Source organism: Triturus cristatus, chromosome 12 (assembly GCF_964204655.1).
Source record: "Triturus cristatus chromosome 12, aTriCri1.1, whole genome shotgun sequence".
Taxonomy (NCBI): Eukaryota; Metazoa; Chordata; class Amphibia; order Caudata; family Salamandridae; genus Triturus; species Triturus cristatus.
Genome location: NC_140595.1, coordinates 802,912,163 through 802,935,244, shown reverse-complemented (window position 1 = coordinate 802,935,244; position 23,082 = coordinate 802,912,163). Strand labels below are relative to the sequence as shown.

At 43.4% G+C, this 23,082-nt stretch overlaps 1 protein-coding gene across 2 annotated transcripts in view; it reads left to right on the top strand.

The window, feature by feature from the left end:
- LOC146782902 (beta-1,3-galactosyltransferase 5-like) overlaps positions 1 to 23,082 on the top strand; it is a 66,864-nt gene that overhangs the window by 32,497 nt on the left and 11,285 nt on the right. The window contains exon 1 of one of the 2 annotated variants that reach the window (XM_085637831.1): positions 4,008 to 4,141. The exons of the other annotated variant lie outside the window; for it this stretch is intronic. The gene's annotated coding sequence lies outside the window, so the exon portion shown is untranslated. Of the gene's footprint in view, positions 1 to 4,007; positions 4,142 to 23,082 lie in introns of those variants that run through there. 2 annotated transcript variants of the gene reach the window in all.

Below are 23,082 nucleotides of genomic sequence, written 5' to 3'. Positions count from 1 at the left end.
CCAGGAATCTCAAGGTGTTTTCGAGTAAAGAACCGCATGAACTAACAATAGGACGACCAGGTAGATTATCTAGATTTTTATGTACTTTTGGTAGTACATAGATTGTTGGTGTTTTCGGATGTTTGATCAGTAGATAGCCCAGTTCATCCTCATCAAGTAATCCATCCTGGTGCCAATCTTGAAGTTTTTGGTTGAAGATTTTCATTATTGATGGTGTTGGGTCCTCCTTGAGCTTTTCGTAGTTGAATGGATCATTCAGTTGACGTTTAATTTCTAAATAGTATTTTTGTTCATCCATAACCACAACATTTCCCCCTTTATCAGAGGGTTTAATTACAATCTGATCATCCGATTTTAGATCGTTCAGTGCCCATCTATCATCTTGAGTCATATTCCTGTTATCATGATTCTTTCTTCTTTCTTTAATGTAGATTGTCCGTAGTTCCTCAGTCATTAATTCCTGAAATATATCAACTCTATTGCCCGCTGGTAGTTGTGGACAGAATTGTGACCTGGATTTGCATTGACTGCTGACAGTTAGATTTGTTGCAATTGCTACAGTTTCACAGATCTGTGTGTTCGTTCTGTCCACTGTGTCCACTGATGTATTAGTATCATTTTCAAGTAGTAGATTGTGTGCTGTTGTCAAGGGCACAAGGTCATTCAGAGTGAGTGGTGTTAGGGGTTCTTGAGTTTGCCGGGCCATCATTTTTATAGGTATTGAAGCGAAGTGTTTTTTTAGTTTCAATTTCCGGCAGAAAAGATATAGATCTACCCTGGACATTGCCAGGTCCATATTGTTAGAAGGGCAGAATGTTAGTCCCTTATTAAGTAGATTAAGATGCTTGTTGGTTAGTTTTTTGGGAGGAAAGGTTGACTACTAGATTGTTCTCATGATGTTGGGGGATCTCTATTTCTTTTGATCTCTTGTTTTTTTGGATTTGTTTCTTGCGCCCCGTCTGGTTCTTTTAGTTGATTTTCCGTTTTCTGGGGAGGCCTCTTCCCTTCCCCGTGTTGTCATTCTCACCAGACGCATTTCCCCCAAAAATCCAGTCCCAATCTCTTCATTGGTAATCCCTCATCTCCTGAACTCACTTCCGAGCGCTCCGCACTTGACATTCTCACAGTCTCCTGATTTGTTGTTGTCTGGTCTGGGGCTCGACCCATTGATTGTTGCTTATAATTCGCATCATATCTTCTTGCAAAGGTATAAACTCTTCCCGTAGCGTAATCTATTTTATCACACTGAAACTTCTGAATTTTCTTGTTCTGTATCTCTTCCTCATGTTTATTCAATTTCTTTTCCATGTCCTCAAATGCTTTTATACCTTCTGGTGTCTTCTTGAAATCTTCCAATGTTTTTTCCAAGTCTTTGATTGTTTCCATAGTTTGTGATAATCTCCTTTCAGCGTGTATTATTAGGGTGTTAATTAATTTCATAGAGCATTCGTTTGTGTCTGATTGCCATTTTAAAAGCAGGTCTGGATTCAAGTCACTTGAGATTGGCAAAACGAAAATTCGTAGGCCTCTAGGGACTCTTTTACAGTCGATATACTTTTATATATATATATATCTATATCTATATCTATGTATATATATATATATATATATATATATATATATATATAATGATCTCTGTGGAGATATCTCCTGTGCTATTGTGACCCCACTCCCGTCTGACTGGATTTGACCACTTGTACTGGAGTGTTGTGCTTACCCACCTGTGCGTGAGCTCTTTTATCCACTTTCTGTCCCTTGTAACACCTCCAGGTGTGGGAGGTGACTGGCTCCCGTGTTTTTAATTCTCAGCCCTTTTCATTTCCTTGTAGTACTTACAATGCTGGGAGGTGCCTGGCTTCCCTCTTTTTACCTTGTTAACTTCTAGTTGTGTGCCAAATGCCTCCTAATAGAACTTGCTACCTACCCCCTCCTGCTTCCTTGGTTTCCTTACTAAGAGTGACTTGAGCCGCATGCCGCCTAGTGACTGAGGGGAGGACGGGGTTCGCCCATCATGGGGGTGTAGGATAGTCTGGGTGAGTTGAAGGGTGGAGGGAGGGTGCAGGTGCTAGGCTTCATTCCAAGCGGTACCGGTGCTTACTGGAGCAGGCGGAGTGGTATTACCTCCCAAAAAACCATTGGCCTTGCGAGGGGGGACTTGTGTCCATTTGAGGAAAATAGTGCTTTGTGTCTTCTTTTTAGCTTCCCATTTATGCTTCGGATATCTTACAGGGCTTTAAGGAAACACACTATTAATACTGCGAGTTGTGACAAGTCAGAACTGGTAGTAATTTGGTTTATAGACGGATTGGGTTCGCCCCTATGACAAACCCTGTGTGTGCCCTGGGTTGCAAATAGTTATGAGCGAGTCTGCAAAGAGTAAATAAAGCGTCAATAAAACATGCAGAAATCTGATTCTCAAAGTGATTGTGCACCTGCGACAACGTAGGTGTGCACCTTTCTTGATTTACTGTAAATTCATGTTTGGTAATGACAAAGGGAAAATTTCACCTTCAAATGGATTTATTGAACCAGACTGGTATAATGCTATATGTAAGCACAAGGGAATAGCCAGAAAATGATGTCCCCCCACACTCCTGGAGCCATTTCCAAGTTATGTGAGTGAGGCGAGCTATTGTTTGGTTGCTTCCATGAGGGAACTCTGAAGACAATGAGACTGATGGGTGCCTTTCGCACCTTAGTTCTCAATAACCTTGGGCATCTGTCCATCCAACCTTCCATCCATCCATCCAACCTTGAATCCATTCATACATCCAAAAATCCATCCATCAATCCATCCAACCTTCTGTCCATCCATCCATCCAACCTTCCATTCATTCATCCATCCATCCAACCTTCCATCCATCCATCTGTCCAACCTTCCATCCATCCATCCTTCCATCCATCCAACCTTCCATCTATCCATCAATCCATCCAACCTTCTGTCCCTCCATCCATCTATCCATCCAACCTTCCATCCATCCATCCAACCTTCCATCCATCCAACCTTCCATCCATCCATCCAACCTTCCATCCATCCATCCATCCAACTTTCCATCCATCCATCCATCCAACCTTCCATCTATCCATCCATCCATCCAAACTTCCATCCATCCAACCTTCCATCTATCCATCCATCCTTCCATCCATCCATCCAACCTTCCATCTATCCAACCATCCATCCAACCTTCCATCCATCCATCCATCCATCCAACCTTCCATCTATCCATCCAGCCAACCAACCTTCCATCCATCCATTCAACCTTTCATCCATTCATCCATCTAAAATTCCATCCATCAATCCATCCAACCTCTGTCCATCCATCCATCTATCCATCCATCCAACCTTCCATCTATCCATCCATCCAACCTCTGTCCATCCATCCATCTATCCATCCATCCAACCTTCCATCTATCCATCCATCCATCCAACCATCCTTCCATCCATCACCTATCCCATCCCACAGCTGAATCTTAATATTTTCTTTCAATGGCATTCATGTTTGGAGACCAAGGGAGCCAAAAGAAACATTTTAAACGTTTTGTTTAAGAAACACTGCCCAGAGGGTCTTAACTCTCATTCCCCATGCCCCCTCCGGAAAACCATTCCCTGCCCCTCCACCCACTGCTCCAGCGGTTAAACTCGGGGTGCAGTGCTTAATTTGTAAAAGTACGAGTAGCGTGGTGCTCGGACCTCTGCTCAAAAGCCCGAAGCCGGTGCATTTAAACATCGGCGCCAAACACCAAGGCCGGTGGTCTTCACTCCGCTCCCGGACGGACCCTTTATCTCACCCCTGCGGGCTCCTGCTTTCTCCCTTGGTGACTGTTTTACCTCTGTCTTCCTCCCTCTTTCCGATTTGTGTCTTTTTCCCTCCCTTGCTCTTGGTAAATGTCTGTCCAGGAAAGACAGGTGCGGTCCCTAGCAATAGCCACTGGCAAGCAGCGGCTCCACTAGGCACGGGTGGGGCACTGATGACGCCTGGTGTACTTCAGCTCCCAGGAACGGAGGGTGGCCCTTCCAGGCTATCGGGCACGGACTCGACGCAGGTGTCAGCGAGGAGTTTCACTTCTAGATTGTGCTTCCTTCAGTGACAGACGGAGTCTGCAGCAGGCGAGACGCGGCGCCGGGAAAGAGGTGAAAGAGGTGAGTGTGAGGCGCCCCCGGGGAGGGGGCACTGCCAGTTCAACCATCCCCACCACACATCACCCGAACACTGCAAGACAACAGGAGTTAAGAAGAAACACATCTGGAAGTTTTTCTCCTCCTTTAGAGGACATCCTGGAACCGGGAGGGCGCTTCGAAGACTAGATAAGGCCAGGGGAGGCAGACGCTGGCGCTTTATTTGTTTCCAGTGAGCGCTCCAGCTGGAAAAATGCACTGAAAATCCTCGCTTCGTTCTTGACAGTACAGATTTCTTGAGCTGACAACAGAAAGGACAATGGTGGGATAGAACATATCTGTGTTTATGAAGCAGGGTTCTGGCCAGACAGCAGGCAAAGGGCACAGGAATTGATGGGGTCTCCTTACACGGGCTTCCAAGGTTGAGGCTGCCCCCTGGTGCCTGCACACAGATGCATGTCAGAGTGTGGTCAGTCACACACACATGCACAAGAAACTGAGCCTGCACACAGATGCATGTTGGTGTATGATGACATGCATGCTCCAGAGGCTGAGCTTGTACCCTGGAGGTGGTTGCACACAGATGTATGTTGGGCGTGTGGTCACACGCATGCACCAGAGGCTGAGCTTGTGCCCCGGAGGGGGCTGCACACACATGCACGTTGGAGTGTCGTCACACCCACATGCACCAGAGGCGGATCCTACACACAGATGCATGTTGGAGTATGGTCAGGGCACAAGTCCTAAACAAGCATTGGCATAGCCAATAGGTCTTGCCTTTGGGACCTTATAAGTGTTTAGCCATACACCAGTTGATGTTGTTGCACCAAGGATATTGTACTGCATAACTAAACACTTATAAGGTACAAGGTTGAGCCATGCAACAGCTGATGTTGTTGCACCAAGGATATTGTGCTGCATAACTAAATACTTATAAGGTCCCAAAAGCGAGACCTATTGGCTATGCCAATGCTTGTTTTAGCTAGATCCCGCGAATTGATGATGTTATACCCTAGATCTTACATTGTATCGCCTTCGATCATTTGTTATTATATAAGGCCCCATAATGAAGGGTCCTGAAGAGCGTTAATCATTGCAAATAATTGAGTCTGCACTATATGTTGTAAATACATGTATGTCTGAAGCGGGCTCCCGTGTAGTTTCACCGATGTCAGCTTTTCTCCTGAGAATACTGACAAGGAATGGTAGAGCTGAAATTGTCTGCAAACTTTTTCCTTGCACAGTTTTAAACTAGGATTGATTTTGGTTTACAGCAGTAATGATTCTGTTAAAACCAGTCATTAGCACAGCTTAACGACTAATTTGTCGGAGTGTTAACTGCCGGTGGCTGTGCCTCAGGCTGTTGGCAAACAGCCCATTATCCGCAGGTGGCCATTGATTTCCTGGATATTGCAGCTCAATTCATTAACTCAGAGATATGACGCAGCTCATAAAAAAGAAACAGAAGCGTTTTATTTATTTATTTTTTGCGAGTGGAATGGATTATTGCTTTTTAGGTCTCGCCTACGCAGCGCGCATGCGCTGCATAGGAGTGACCTAATGCCATCGGCACAGCTTTGGGGACAAAAACGTGCACGCGTTGCATTGCTTGCAATGGCAACGCGTGCACGTCTGGCGATTTCTTTGCGGGAGCGCGCGGCGCCATATGGTGGTGCCATATGGTCGCACGCTCCCGCAAGGGAATCTCGCAGGCCCCCTCCCCTGCGCGGAAAAGTAAACAAGCATTGGCATAGCCAATAGGTCTCGCTTTTGGGACCTTATTAGTATGTTTACTCATGCTATAATCGCGGCGTGTAAAGCACGGGTGCCGCAAATATAGCAAAAGTAAAGAAATAGATGTTTTTTTCTATTTCTTTACTTTTGCTATAATTGCGGTACCCTCGCTTTACGTGCCGCGATTATAGCAAAAGTAAATATACTTATAAGGTCCCAAAAGCGAGACCTATTGGCTATGCCAATGCTTGTTGAGCATGAGGTCGTCTCAGCTACTCCTACGGAAAGTGGCAGGCGTCATGGCCTCAACCGTCTTTTAAACTAGCCTGCTAATGAGATTTACATGACAGTAATCAGTAAATTACACTGTATTCGATATACTGATTTCTTTAAACTCACCAAGAAACCACAGACTACAAAGAAATAAATATATCTCTGCAAATGTTTGTGTTTGCTAAAATCGATATAAGTAGGAATATAGACGCCATTGTCTAAATCTATTTTTGTAAACGACATCTTATTGCATGGCAGAAGAATCCAACTTTCAGAGAGCATATATATTGCACCCGAGGGAAGTCTGTACTGGTGGTGTACGTAAAAGTGACTCGGGGCGCTGTGGCAGAGCCATGTGAGGAAATGTGTTCGATTCAAGGGGGGGTGCCGTATTTGCTCAGCCATCCCCCGCACCCTTCCTTTGAAGCACGTAGAGGAGAAACGCTGCGCGCCGGAAAGTCACGACAATTGAGGGTAGCCACTGCTCTGAAAACCACCCCATCTGCATGCAAACCCTGAAATGATGGAAAACAAAGGTGTTTGCCTGTGAAAAGGGGGTCTGCGCGCTCTGTTTCAATAGCTTGCCACATACAGGAAAAGGCACGTCTTTGGCCGAAAAACTGAATCGATTCCTAAAGGTCCCCTCCTATGCAACGCATGTGCGCTGCATAGGCGAGACCTGAAAAAGAAGTGGAGGGACTAACCAAGTTAGGCAGTATGCAAGCGACATCATGCCGCATGCCATCAAAGCACATGACGTCACGACACGTGACATTCCACGTGGCATCATAGAAAGTGACCTCACTGGAAGTGATACTCTGATATGTGTATGTTATAGCAAGTGCCAACTGAAACTGAAAAAAAATATGTTTAAAAATAAAGTTGCCTCCTACAAAGCATATCATGTAACATGCAGATCATAGATTTTTATTTTATGTAGATAGGTAAGTGGATTACTACTTTGAACACAGAGATCCTTTTGTTACTTGCAGTTAACAATTTGTAATCCTTCTAGTAGACCACAGTGAGCTATGAAGGGTATTTGACTCCCATACTTTGTAACCCTGACTGTCTCATATAACACATCTTGTACATTAATGTACACAGTTACATGATTTATTTCAAATGGATAATGTGTATGTTATGTAAAGCACTCTAACACTCTGCATTGGGATGAATAGTATTATAAAATATATAAAATAGTGCTATTTAAATTGTTATTTGTGTAAATATTGGGACAGACCAACCCATCTGACATTCTTACAGTGCATGCACTTATCTACAATAAAGTAAGCAGCCTGCATCTCTTAAGTACCTGTGAAGAGATAACAAGCTGTGTGCTTTTTTTACTCGCTGCCTCTGCCTTTGCATTTGTGAGGTTCCAGGAGGCCTCCAGTCCAAGACTCCATAAAAAGAAGGCCTAATAGCCCATTAACTTCTGTCTCTATCTTTGCCCAGCTGGAGGTGAAAAATGCCCCCTCGCTACCTCCACGTTGCTGCAGACAACGTGCAGGAGCTGCTAAATATGTCCCAAAATTACACTTGGACAAGTTCAACATATTTCTGTGGGGCTCAACTTCTTAACAGCGTGGACGGCGTATACCCTGTGAAAATAGTGGGTGGACTCTGTGTACCCCCGTATACCCTGACTCGTACCCTGAGTTTGATCACATGCTTGCACCAGCGAGGCTGAGTCTGCACACAGATGCACGCTGACGTAGGCTCACACGAATGCACCAGAGGCTTACCTTGTACCCTGGAGGTGGCTGCCCACAGGTGCATGTTGTAGTATGCTCACACACATGCATCAGAGGCTGTCTGCACACAGATGCATGTTTGAGTATGTTGTTTTTGATTTGAGTATGCTCACACACATGCACCAGAGGCTGAGCTTGCACAAAAAAGGTATAAACAGAAACAGTGGTTCCTGTGGGCTAATACAATGATATTGGTTATTATATGCGCAATCTTAATAAGATAGGGTTAAGTCGATATCCAAAGGAGAAGAAACCATATACCACTCAATGTTTGGTAATGACAAACGTTACTTATTACCTACTGGCGGTCGCCAGTAGGTAGATATAGTTAGGACCTATTTTCCATAGGAAATCCGCAACATTCTATTTGGAATAACGTTGGCGCCGATTGACGAATCTTCGCGAAATTTTCCAAACTTTTGGCCAGCTCCGGTTCGCTTCTATCCTGAAAATTTCACTGTGATTCAAGCGGGGGCTGAGAAAAAAGGGGGGTCCCAAAACGCGTATTCCCCATGAATTTTCCCATAGGACCTGTTGACGCAGCTACAGCCCGAACTGCTGAACGGAATTACACCAAATTTGGCAAAGAGGTAGTCCTCAGTTCAGACTCGTGCCTTTTGCTTAAATGGGGTAAATCCGTTCAGTAGTTCCTGAGAAAAATAGAGTTAAAAAGATAGATATATCTATGGCCTCGGAGGATCCGCGCATCCTCCCTGCACCCTGCTGTGCACGAGCTGAATGCTAAATGGCTGCCAACACTCTGAATCAGGAAGTGCTGGCAGCCATCTTGTGCCTCAGTAGAACCGAGGCACAAGAAAACCGAAAAAAAGGCACAAAACGCGACATGGGGGCAGGGTAGAAACAGCCTGACCCCCTAGGCCTGCTCAGGGGGTCCCACAAGGCTTTTGTGAAATACGTGGGGGGGGCTCTCAGCCCCCCCAGCCCCGGGGACCACCACCCCGGGGCTTCATTATAGATGAGTGGGGGGGCTCAAAGGCCCCCCAAGCCCCAGGGACCGCCACACCCCGGGGCTTTAGGTCAATGTCTGCGGGGGCTCATGGCCCCCCCGCAGCCCCGGGGACCACCACCCCGGGGCTTGTTTGTTTTTTAACCAAAAAAAACCTGTTTGGGGGGGCTCGAGCCCACCCCCACGTCCCGGGGACCGCCACCTCCCCGGGGCACTAATTATTTAAAATAGGGTGTCTGTTATGGACCCCCAAGCCCCGGGGACCACCACCCCCCGGGGCTTTAAATTATGTGGGAGGGGGGCCGTGCGGCCCCCTCCTGGAGCCAATGATGGCCCTGGGGACCGCCACCCCCCAGGGCCGGCTCCTGCAGTGTCCCGGGGTGCCCACCCCCGGGACAATGCTGTTTGCAATGGCAGGGCGGGAGCCTCACGGCTCCCACCCTGCTATTGCAAACTGCTTTGCTTCATTGAAGCAAGAGCAGGGAAACCTGCTCTCGCTTCAATGAAGCAAAGCAGATTGCTTTTCCACATGGGGAGCAGCATGTTAGCTGCTCCCCATGTGGAAAAGCAATGCCGGCTCCCGCAGGAGGCGGGGAGCGGGCTGGGACCATGGGGGGATTGGGACCCCCCCACGGCCCCCAACGGAGGCCAGGTCCCGGGGGATGGGGTCCCCGGGGCCATAAGTGGCCCAGGAGGGGGGCCCCCCTCCCCAAAATAAAGAAAAAAACGGCCAAAAGAGGCCAAAGCCATGCCCTGGGGGATGGGGTCCCCAGGGCCAATAAATTAGAAAAAGAAGGGGGGCTACAAAGCCCCCCTTCTAAAAAAAGAAAAAAAAAGAAGGGATCGGGCCGGAGGCCACGCCCCCTCCTTGCACCACTCTGCAAACGCGCCCCCTGGCGCGTTTGCAGAGGGGGATCTAATTCTCCTTGAATACTGGAGGTCCCTGGGGGCCAACTAGCCCACCAGGAACCTCCAGTATGCACCAGGGGGCTGCGTTGCACAGAGGTGTAATGAGGCCACGCCCCTTTTTACACCTCTCTGCAACGCAGCTCCGTGGCGCTTACTGGAGGTACCTGGTGGGCTAGTTGGCCACCAGGGGTACTCAGGATTCAAGGGGACTTAATCTCCCAACTTAAAACGCGCCACGGGGCGCGTTTCCACAGTGGTGAAGGTAGGGGGCGGGGCCTGAGGTGATACTGTGCAAACACGCCCTGTGGCACGTTTTAAGTTTGGGAATTCATTCCTCTTCAATCCAGAGGTCCCCTAGGGGACAACTAGCCCACCAGGTACCTCCACTAAGCGCCACGGAGCTGCGTTGCACAGTGTTGTAAAAATGGGTGTGGCCTCTGAACACCTCTCTGCAACGCAGCTCCCTGGCACATACTGGAGGTACCTGGTGGGCTAGTTGGCCGCCAGGGGACCTCAGGATTCAAGGGGACTTAATCCCCCAAATTAAAACACCCCACGGGGCGCGTTTGCACAGTGGTGAAGGTAGGGGGCGGGGCCTGAGGTGATATGTCTGCAAACATGCGGTATGGTGCGTTTTAAGTTGGGGAATTAATTCCTCTTCAATCCTGAGGGTCCCTGGGGACCAACTAGCCCACCAGGTACCTCCAGTAAGCGCCACGAGCTGCTTTGCAGAGTGTTGTAAAAAGGGTGTGGCCTCTGAACACCTCTCTGCAATGCAGCTCCCTGGCGCATACTGGAGGTACCTGGTGGGCTAGTTGGCTCCCAGGGGACCTCAGGATTGAAGAGGAATTAATTCCCCAAATTAAAACGCGCCACAGGGCGTGTTTGCACACGTCACCTCAGGCCCCGCCCCCTTCCTTCACCATTGGAAAAATATTCCTCCAAAATCAGCCGAACTACGAATTCCGATTTACTCACCTGTTATCAGAAGAGAACCCAGGGCTGCATTTTTTAGATCAGCAGTGACCCTGAAAAGTAATTCTAAGCGTACTTACCAGTAACTTGTATTTCCTTCTATAGGAATCCATTGTGTGGTTTTCACCAGAAAAGTTTCTAAGTGTCCAATTTTGAAACGTACAAATATTCCTCTAAAATCAGCCGAACTACGAATTCCGATTTACTCACCTGTTATCAGGAGAGAACCCAGTGCTGCATCTTTTAGCCCAGCACTGACCCTGAAAAGTAATTCTAAGAGCACATACCAGTAACTTGTATTTCCTTCCCTAGGAATCCATTGTGTGGTTTTCAGCAGAAAAGTTTCTAAGTGTCAAATTTTGAAACGTACAAATATTCCTCTAAAATCAGCCGAACTAGGAATTCCGATTTACTCACCTGTAATCAGGAGAGAACCCAGTGCTGCATCTTTTAGCCCAGCTCTGACCCTGAAAAGTAATTCTAAGCGTACTTACCAGTAACTTGTATTTCCTTCCATAGGAATCCATTGTGTGGTTTTCAGCAGTGTCTATTTTCACAAAATAAAAATATTCCTAAAAAATTGTCTGTATGACTTAAACACATTCTTTCAACTGTTTACATGAGGTTGGCCAGTGCTGGATCCAGGATCCACCGCTGAGTAAGAAAAAGTAACGATAACACTACTTACATGCTAAGTGAATTTTCTGCCATAGGATAACATTGGTGATTCTATGTCAAAATGTTTTAAGTGTCAACTTTTAAAATACAATATTATTCCTTAAAAATTACTACTGGAACCAAAACGCTTTTACTCAACTGTTTACAGGAGACGTCCAAGGACTGAATCTAGGATCCAGTCCCGTGGTTAGAAAAGTAATTCATAAAGTAACTAATTGCATTTAACTAGAAATTCACATTGAGCTCAATGTTGCTTTGTGTTTGAAATTGTGTTGCCCATTGCAACAACTGTAACTACTGTACTTAAAAGTCTGTTGCCTATTTGCCAAGTATTTAAACTAAAGTAATTCATTCTGAGAAAGTATATTTTGTATTGTAATGTATAATGTAATTATAATGTAATTAAAAAAAATATCTAAAAATAAATAGTTTAAAAAATGTAGTAAATCAGTATAAAAAAAATCAGTATAACAATTAATACATATAAAATTGTCATTTTCAAAACCTCTGAAATTCACTGAAAAAACAATAGGTTTCAGGCCTGATATAGTTAGGAATTAGCATTTGAAAAACCTTTGAAATTCACTGAAAAAACCATAGGTTTCAGGCCTGATATAGTTAGGAATTAGCATTTAAAAAACCTTAGAAATTCACTGAATAAACAATAGGTTTTAGGGGTGTTATAGTTAGCTGGACATTTCCCTCGAACAAAACCATTGGTGTGTCAATGGTTTTAAATCTGCACTCTGTATTTTACAGTGAGTGATGAAAGGTTATACTAGTGTATAATGAGGTGTATCTGATTGTCACGTGGATGATGCCATCAGTGATGTCATCAGTGATGTCATTTGAGATATCATCAGTGATGTCACTGACCATGTCATGAATGATGTAATATGTGACATCATCAGCAGTGGATTGCAGGCGCGCGAGATGTAGTTAGTACAACTAACTATATCGGAGGAATTTCACTGGTTTTGTTCGAGCGAAATGTCCAGCTAACTATTACACCCCTAAAACCTATTGGTTTTTCAGTGAATTTCTAAGGTTTTTTAAATGCTGATTCCTAACTATATCAGGCCTGAAACCTATGTTTTTTTCAGTGAATATATATATATATATATATATATATATATATATATATATATATATATATATATATTATATATATATATATATATATATATATATATATATATATATATATATATATATATATATACACAATGTAAATCTACACAAAAATACATTCGCATATACTGCTAAGTGTCCCCAGTGAAAATGGGACCTCCTGAAATAGTGACATATTGTGACATAAATAAATGGTTTCCAGAATACAGATAAAGTCGACCATCAAAAATGATAAACAATAGGAGCAGCCTCCTTATACAATAATAGGGACTGTTGAATGGTTTGCTTTAAAATATTGTTGACGGCGTTTCGACCCCTATTACAATGAGGACCTATTGCTGTAGGGACAGCTATAATTAAAGAAAGAGAGGGATAGCATAAGTGTGATCACTGGAACAACTGCATGGTAATGAGAAATGGGTGGAAAAACCTGTACCTGAGAAGGGAATGGTCTGTCAGCGTGATAAAAGTGCACCACAAGGAGGAGAAAGAGTAAGAGGTTTACTCACATAGAACCCAGCTGGGCGCTATACATGGAAAGAAAGAAAAGGAAAATGTTACAACTGTCTATGTTAGTTCTGCTACACAAGGCAGAAGGTGAGATGAAAAACTTACCCCGGTGAGGGGAACTGACAGGTGGAAGTCAATGGTAGTAGTCCTCAGGATAGCAGGTGAAGCGTGTGTAACTACTGGAGGGTTCACACCAATGTGTGTGTCTCTGAAAACAAGCGAGGAATGTATCAGAACAAGGAGGGGAATTGAGTTGAGGCAGCCCGCAGGAGATGAGCTAAAAATGCGTCCTTACCAGAGAATTAGCAATTGGTGCTCCTTGCAGTGATGAAAGCCACTCCGACCAGCGGGAGTACTTAAACGATTAATGACTGAGAGGTCCGTACATGTCGTTCCGTGTAGACCTAAAATGTGGGGAGATTGCTGATAGGAATAATCTCCAGTGTGCTGGAGAGTGACAGATATCCCTAAATGAAAAGGAAACAAAGAGAGACTTTTCAAGATTTTGGCCAGAGAGTGGGAGTGGGGTTAAGTCTCTTCTACAGAGACATCCAAATCTGTTTAAGAGCAAAAGCAGAGTGATGCTTGGTAAAAGTAGGAACATTAATGCCACCTAAATCTTTGGGTTGTTGGATCTTACACAGTGATATATGTCCTTTCCTTTTGTTCCATAAAAATGTGATCAACAGACTGTTTATAGATTTAAAAAAAACATTTTTGGGGATAAAATGGAAACACAGATAAAGCAAAAAAATGATATCAGCAACAGAATCATCCTTATGGTGTCTAGTCTACCTCACAAAGATAAGAACAGAGGTGACCATTTCTTAGAAATGTTATTATTTTTTGTTTAACTGGCCCAAGAGAGATAGAGATAGTGCCTTTAAAAGAGTTAGAGTATAGGATACTGAGACATCTGATATGTTTGGAACTCCGCTTAAAACCAGATTCTTTAAAATCTCTTTGAGACAGTGCATATCAAAGGTCATGACTTCCGATTTGTCAATGTGCAGCCTATAACCTAACATAGTAGAATACTATTTTAACATCTTAAAGAATTCAGGCATGGTTGAATGAGTATCAGGTATGCAAAGTATAAAACTGTCTGCATAAGCAGTAAATTTGACCTCAATATCTTTATACTTTTATCTTGAAAACGGACATGAGCAACATATGTTTTCTTTAAAAGACTAAAAAGCGCATATAAATAGTAAGGAAGATAACGGGGACCCCTGTCGAATGGCTCCATGCAAATAAAAATATGGGAATTGTAAACTAAGAAAAAAAATTGAAGTTAAGATGTGGAATAGAGCAAACTAATATATTTGAGAACTTAAGAGTTAAAGCCACAGGAACCCCCTCGGATATACAGATAAAATAGTAAAGGAAAAAGAAGATAGAAATAATAAGCAGAAAATACATATGAAGATTATAAAACTGCAGATCATATCAACAAAGACACACAATAAACACTAACCAACAATGAGTGTGACACTATACATATGTTGAGATGAGGGAAAAGGGACATGGGAACATAGAACATATCAATCGAGGTCAGGGATACACAAGGCACCTATAAAGAAACTGTTAAACAGCTGTTAATAATGAACGATAAAAATGTGTTCAACAAATGAAATAACAAACTAAAACATGGCCTTAGTTAAATCATTTGCAACAAGGGTAATCAAAACTTGCCAAGATCCACCTCCTCCCCTTTATGGAAATGATGGATTTTTTTTAAATCCCCGGGATTTTGAAAAGTGAAAGTTTTGTTCTTGTAAGTAAGGGTGGATATGGCCAAATCTGGCATTCATGGATTGTAAAGCCGGACACAGATCCAAAAACTCCTTTCCTCTATTAGCTGTTGATCCAGCAACATCCTGAGTAAAGAATATCTTCTGCCCTCACAAGAGCACTTGTTCTCATTGCTTTGAAGCCGAGAGTGCATTCATAAGATCCGAGTACTGTAGGCAACGATATCTCTTGGACGAGTGACCCTCGTTTTGGAAGGCGACATAAATCCAACTATGTGGGCTCATTCTATGTTTAATTCAGAGACATCATGCTATCATGTCAGAGCCTTCTGTGCCTTCAGGAATCCCACAAATTATCAGGTTGGTCCGGCTGTTACAGTTTTCCATGTCTTCAGGGTTTTTTTTTAGAAGAAGAACTTCTTGGAAAACAAATTGACTTTGACCACAAAGTCCTGATCGTCATTAATTCTCTGTTCAACCTCTGAAATTCTTGATTCCAAGTTTGATCATCTTTCTTCAGTTCATTGAATGGCGCCATTCATTTCCACAACAAAAGTCTTTAAATTCTTAATTTAGTCCATAATATCCTTCAACATAAGAAGAAACTGAGATTTTGTAAGAGAAGATGTATCTTTCTACGCCCTTTTATAAACATTGCCATCAATAGAAATTGCTGCATAAGAAACAATAAAAGTAGTAAAGTCGGCATGAGCTACCTTCAACTTGTCAATAAAGTCTTTAGACTGAACCTAAACAAGAGAGTTGAACAGGAAACTGCAGTGACAAACGTGAACAGCAACATGGCAGATTTATGAGGTGCTAGACACGCACTCAAATATTGAACAATAAAGCAGCATTACAATCCTGGAATGGCTCCATTGAGAGGGTTCCTTAAAATGGCACATCGGAATTAACACAAGAGAAGCCATTCAGACAAGTGCAGCATCCTACAGTTGCGGTACGTGCTGAATTCAAAGTGCAGGAGGGAGCCGGGATAAAATGCAGCTCAGACGGTGCAGTGTGAGGATCTGCTGCGGTCGAGGAAGACTTGCTTAGCCGCTCCTCCACTGTTCCTCATGGCCCCCCCGCAGCCCCGGGGACCACCACCCCGGGGCTTGTTTGTTTTTTAACCAAAAAAAACCTGTTTGGGGGGGCTCGAGCCCCCCCACACGTCCCGGGGACCGCCACCTCCCCGGGGCACTAATTATTTAAAATAGGGTGTCTGTTATGGACCCCCAAGCCCCGGGGACCACCACCCCCCAGGGCTTTAAATTATGTGGGAGGGGGGCCGCGCGGCCCCCCTCCTGGAGCCAATGATGGCCCTGGGGACCGCCACCCCCCAGGGCCGGCTCCTGCAGTGTCCCGGGGTGCCCACCCCCGGGACAATGCTGTTTGCAATGGCAGGGCGGGAGCCTCACGGCTCCCACCCTGCTATTGCAAACTGCTTTGCTTCATTGAAGCAAGAGCAGGGAAACCTGCTCTCGCTTCAATGAAGCAAAGCAGATTGCTTTTCCACATGGGGAGCAGCATGTTAGCTGCTCCCCATGTGGAAAAGCAATGCCGGCTCCCGCAGGAGGCGGGGAGCGGGCTGGGACCATGGGGGGATTGGGACCCCCCCCACGGCCCCCAACGGAGGCCAGGTCCCGGGGGATGGGGTCCCCGGGGCCATAAGTGGCCCAGGAGGGGGCCGCACGGCCCCCCTCCCCAAAATAAAGAAAAAAACGGCCAAAAGAGGCCAAAGCCATGCCCTGGGGGATGGGGTCCCCAGGGCCAATAAATTAGAAAAAGAAGGGGGGCTACAAAGCCCCCCTTCTAAAAAAAGAAAAAAAAAGAAGGGATCGGGCCGGAGGCCACGCCCCCTCCTTGCACCACTCTGCAAACGCGCCCCCTGGCGCGTTTGCAGAGGGGGATCTAATTCTCCTTGAATACTGGAGGTCCCTGGGGGCCAACTAGCCCACCAGGAACCTCCAGTATGCACCAGGGGGCTGCGTTGCAGAGAGGTGTAATGAGGCCACGCCACTTTTTACACCTCTCTGCAACGCAGCTCCGTGGCGCTTACGGGAGGTACCTGGTGGGCTAGTTGGCCACCAGGGGTACTCAGGATTCAAGGGGACTTAATCTCCCAACTTAAAACGCACCACGGGGCGCGTTTCCACAGTGGTGAAGGTAGGGGGCGGGGCCTGAGGTGATACTGTGCAAACACGCCCTGTGGCACGTTTTAAGTTCGGGAATTCATTCCTCTTCAATCCAGAGGTCCCCTAGGGGACAACTAGCCCACCAGGTACCTCCACTAAAAGCCACGGAGCTGCGTTGCACAGTGTTGTAAAAAGGGGTGTGGCCTCTGAACACCTCTCTGCAACGCAGCTCCCTGGCACATACTGGAGGTACCTGGTGGGCTAGTTGGCCGCCAGGGGACCTCAGGATTCAAGGGGACTTAATCCCCCAAATTAAAACACCCCACGGGGCGCGTTTGCACAGTGGTGAAGGTAGGGGGCGGGGCCTGAGGTGATATGTCTGCAAACATGCGGTATGGTGCGTTTTAAGTTGGGGAATTAATTCCTCTTCAATCCTGAGGGTCCCTGGGGACCAACTAGCCCACCAGGTACCTCCAGTAAGGGCCACGAGCTGCTTTGCAGAGTGTTGTAAAAAGGGTGTGGCCTCTGAACACCTCTCTGCAATGCAGCTCCCTGGCGCATACTGGAGGTACCTGGTGGGCTAGTTGGCTCCCAGGGGACCTCAGGATTGAAGAGGAATTAATTCCCCAAATTAAAACGCGCCACAGGGCGTGTTTGCACACGTCACCTCAGGCCCCGCCCCCTTCCTTTACCATTGGAAAAATATTCCTCTAAAATCAGCCGAACTACGAATTCCGATTTACTCACCTGTTATCAGAAGAGAACCCAGGGCTGCATTTTTTAGACCAGCAGTGACCCTGAAAAGTAATTCTAAGCGTACTTACCAGTAACTTGTATTTCCTTCTATAGGAATCCATTGTGTGGTTTTCACCAGAAAAGTTTCTAAGTGTCCAATTTTGAAACGTACAAATATTCCTCTAAAATCGGCCGAACTACGAATTCCGATTTACTCACCTGTTATCAGGAGAGAACCCAGTGCTGCATCTTTTAGCCCAGCACTGACCCTGAAAAGTAATTCTAAGAGCACATACCAGTAACTTGTATTTCCTTCCCTAGGAATCCATTGTGTGGTTTTCAGCAGAAAAGTTTCTAAGTGTCCAATTTTGAAACGTACAAATATTCCTCTAAAATCAGCCGAACTAGGAATTCCGATTTACTCACCTGTAATCAGGAGAGAACCCAGTGCTGCATCTTTTAGCCCAGCTCTGACCCTGAAAAGTAATTCTAAGCGTACTTACCAGTAACTTGTATTTCCTTCCATAGGAATCCATTGTGTGGTTTTCAGCAGTGTCTATTTTCACAAAATAAAAATATTCCTAAAAAATTGTCTGTATGACTTAAACACATTCTTTCAACTGTTTACATGAGGTTGGCCAGTGCTGGATCCAGGATCCACCGCTGAGTAAGAAAAAGTAACGATAACACTACTTACATGCTAAGTGAATTTTCTGCCATAGGATAACATTGGTGATTCTATGTCAAAATGTTTTAAGTGTCAACTTTTAAAATACAATATTATTCCTTAAAAATTACTACTGGAACCAAAACGCTTTTACTCAACTGTTTACAGGAGATGTCCAAGGACCGAATCTAGGATCCAGTCCTGTGGTTAGAAAAGTAATTCATAAAGTAACTAATTGCATTTAACTAGAAATTCACATTGAGCTCAATGTTGCTTTGTGTTTGAAATTGTGTTGCCCATTGCAACAACTGTAACTACTGTACTTAAAAGTCTGTTGCCTATTTGCCAAGTATTTAAACTAAAGTAATTCATTCTGAGAAAGTATATTTTGTATTGTAATGTATAATGTAATTATAATGTAATTAAAAAAAATATCTAAAAATAAATAGTTTAAAAAATGTAGTAAATCAGTATAAAAAAAATCAGTATAACAATTAATACATATAAAATTGTCATTTTCAAAACCTTTGAAATTCACTGAAAAAACAATAGGTTTCAGGCCTGATATAGTTAGGAATTAGCATTTGAAAAACCTTTGAAATTCACTGAAAAAACCATAGGTTTCAGGCCTGATATAGTTAGGAATTAGCATTTAAAAAACCTTAGAAATTCACTGAATAAACAATAGGTTTTAGGGGTGTTATAGTTAGCTGGACATTTCCCTCGAACAAAACCATTGAAATTCCTCCGATATAGTTAGTTGTACTAACTACATCTCGCGCGCCCGCAATCCACTGCTGATGATGTCACATATTACATCATTCATGACATGGTCAGTGACATCACTGATGACATCTCAAATGACATCACTGATGACATCACTGATGGCATCATCCACGTGACAATCAGATACACCTCATTATACACTAGTATAACCTTTCATCACTCACTGTAAAATACAGAGTGCCACATTTAAAACCATTGACACACCAATACAAGTTTCTAAACACCCACTCAGTGATTCCTAGATCTATACACACTTACCTATAGATTCACTCATACATGCTGTCAACGATCAATAGAACACTATCACTTATACACCTATATCGACATTACTCACCAGCACACATCCTAATCACTTATGAAGTCATCCTACTCACTTATGCAAACAATGGATCATACTTACTTTTACTCACCTATACACTTATAAAAACACCACTTCATCTATTCATATAGATAATAAATCATACTTAGTGTGTTATAAAAACACTATTACAAGTATACAGTTGTCCATACAGTCACTCATACAATCATTGAGTCATATATATACTTATTTATATACAACAACTGACACATACACTGCCTTTTATTTTCCTAGTTTGTTGGACATGTGCCATTGAGACATGTATTGGCTCATCACCACACCCATAAAGATATTCACTCACCCAAACAACTGTTATAACATGTAGTTTTAACTTCATATACCTACTGAATCAACTATTCACACATCTTTGGGCAGTCACACACCACCCACCGAACCACACACACATTCACTCTTCCATACAAATACTCAGTTAACTAATCAATCAATAATATAGACTTTCACGTAGCTAGTAACCAACTGGTGCAGCAGTTTACACATAACTTACAAAGTGATACAGATATTCACACAGTTTAGTCACTATCCAATATATTTAGTGAGGCACTATAAATTAGTCAAGTAAACAGTTAATCACACTGCTACTAAATCCTCCATCCAGATATTTATATTTATATATCCACTCATTCTTCAATGCAAATTGCTATATATATATATAATACATATTTAAATAACGAACCAAACCACATTCACTGGATGATGTCATCAGTGATGTCATTTGAGATATCATCAGTGATGTCACTGACCATGTCATGAATGATGTAATATGTGACATCATCAGCAGTGGATTGCAGGCGCGCGAGATGTAGTTAGTACAACTAACTATATCGGAGGAATTTCACTGGTTTTGTTCGAGCGAAATGTCCAGCTAACTATTACACCCCTAAAACCTATTGTTTTTTCAGTGAATTTCTAAGGTTTTTTAAATGCTAATTCCTAACTATATCAGGCCTGAAACCTATGTTTTTTTCAGTGAATATATATATATATATATATATATATATAACACAATGTAAATCTACACAAAAATACATTCGCATATACTGCTAAGTGTCCCCAGTGAAAATGGGACCTCCTGAAATAGTGACATATTGTGACATAAATAAATGGTTTCCAGAATACAGATAAAGTCGACCATCAAAAATGATAAACAATAGGAGCAGCCTCCTTATACAATAATAGGGACTGTTGAATGGTTTGCTTTAAAATATTGTTGATGGCGTTTCGACCCCTATTACAATGAGGACCTATTGCTGTAGGGACAGCTATAATTAAAGAAAGAGAGGGATAGCATAAGTGTGATCACTGGAACAACTGCATGGTAATGAGAAATGGGTGGAAAAACCTGTACCTGAGAAGGGAATGGTCTGTCAGCGTGATAAAAGTGCACCACAAGGAGGAGAAAGAGTAAGAGGTTTACTCACATGGAACCCAGCTGGGCGCTATATATGGAAAGAAAGAAAAGGAAAATGTTACAACTGTCTATGTTAGTTCTGCTACACAAGGCAGAAGGTGAGATGAAAAACTTACCCCGGTGAGGGGAACTGACAGGTGGACGTCAATGGTAGTAGTCCTCAGGATAGCAGGTGAAGCGTGTGTAACTACTGGAGGGTTCACACCAATGTGTGTGTCTCTGAAAACAAGCGAGGAATGTATCAGAACAAGGAGGGGAATTGAGTTGAGGCAGCCCGCAGGAGATGAGCTAAAAATGCGTCCTTACCAGAGAATTAGCAATTGGTGCTCCTTGCAGTGATGAAAGCCACTCCGACCAGCGGGAGTACTTAAACGATTAATGACTGAGAGGTCCGTACATGTCGTTCCGTGTAGACCTAAAATGTGGGGAGATTGCTGATAGGAATAATCTCCAGTGTGCTGGAGAGTGACAGATATCCCTAAATGAAAAGGAAACAAAGAGAGACTTTTCAAGATTTTGGCCAGAGAGTGGGAGTGGGGTTAAGTCTCTTCTACAGAGACATCCAAATCTGTTTAAGAGCAAAAGCAGAGTGATGCTTGGTAAAAGTAGGAACATTAATGCCACCTAAATCTTTGGGTTGTTGGATCTCACACAGTGATATATGTCCTTTCCTTTTGTTCCATAAAAATGTGATCAACAGACTGTTTATAGATTTTAAAAAAACATTTTTGGGGATAAAATGGAAACACAGATAAAGCAAAAAAATGATATCAGCAACAGAATCATCCTTATGGTGTCTAGTCTACCTCACAAAGATAAGAACAGAGGTGACCATTTCTCAGAAAAGTTATTATTTTTTGTTTAACTGGCCCAAGAGAGATAGAGATAGTGCCTTTAAAAGAGTTAGAGTATAGGATACTGAGACATCTGATATGTTTGGAACTCCGCTTAAAACCAGATTCTTTCAAATCTCTTTGAGACAGTGCATATCAAAGGTCATGACTTCCGATTTGTCAATGTACAGCCTATAACCTAACATAGTAGAATACTATTTTAACATCTTAAAGAATTCAGGCATGGTTGAATGAGTATCAGGTATGCAAAGTATAAAACTGTCTGCATAAGCAGTAAATTTGACCTCAATATCTTTATACTTTTATCTTGAAAACGGACATGAGCAACATATGTTTTCTTTAAAAGACTGTAAAGCTCATATAAATAGTAAGGAAGATAACAGGGACCCCTGTCGAATGGCTCCATGCAAATAAAAATATGGGAATTGTAAACTAAGAAAAAAAAATTAAGTTAAGATGTGGAATAGAGCGAACTAATATATTTGAGAACTTAAGAGTTAAAGCCACAGGCACCCCCTCGAATATACAGATAAAATAGTAAAGGAAAAAGAAGATAGAAATAATAAGCAGAAAATACATATGAAGATTATAAAACTGCAGATCATATCAACAAAGACACACAATAAACACTAACCAACAGTGAGTGTGACACTATACGTATGTTGAGATGAGGGAAAAGGGACATGGGAACATAGAACATATCAATCGAGGTCAGGGATAAACAAGGCACCTATAAAGAAACTGTTAAACAGCTGTTAATAATGAACGATAAAAATGTGTTCAACAAATGAAATAACAAACTAAAACATGGCCTTAGTTAAATCATTTGCAACAAGGGTAATCAAAACTTGCCAAGATCCACCTCCTCCCCTTTATGGAAATGATGGAGTTTTTTTAAATCCCCGGGATTTTGAAAAGTGAAAGTTTTGTTCTTGTAAGTAAGGGTGGATATGGCCAAATCTGGCATTCATGGATTGTAAAGCCGGACACAGATCCAAAAACTCCTTTCCTCTATTAGCTGTTGATCCAGCAACATCCTGAGTAAAGAATATCTTCTGCCCTCACAAGAGCACTTGTTCTCATTGCTTTGAAGCCGAGAGTGCATTCATAAGATCCGAGTACTGTAGGCAACGATATCTCTTGGACGAGTGACCCTCGTTTTGGAAGGCGACATAAATCCAACTATGTGGGCTCATTCTATGTTTAATTCAGAGACATCATGCTATCATGTCAGAGCCTTCTGTGCCTTCAGGAATCCCACAAATTATCAGGTTGGTCCGGCTGTTACAGTTTTCCATGTCTTCAGGGTTTTT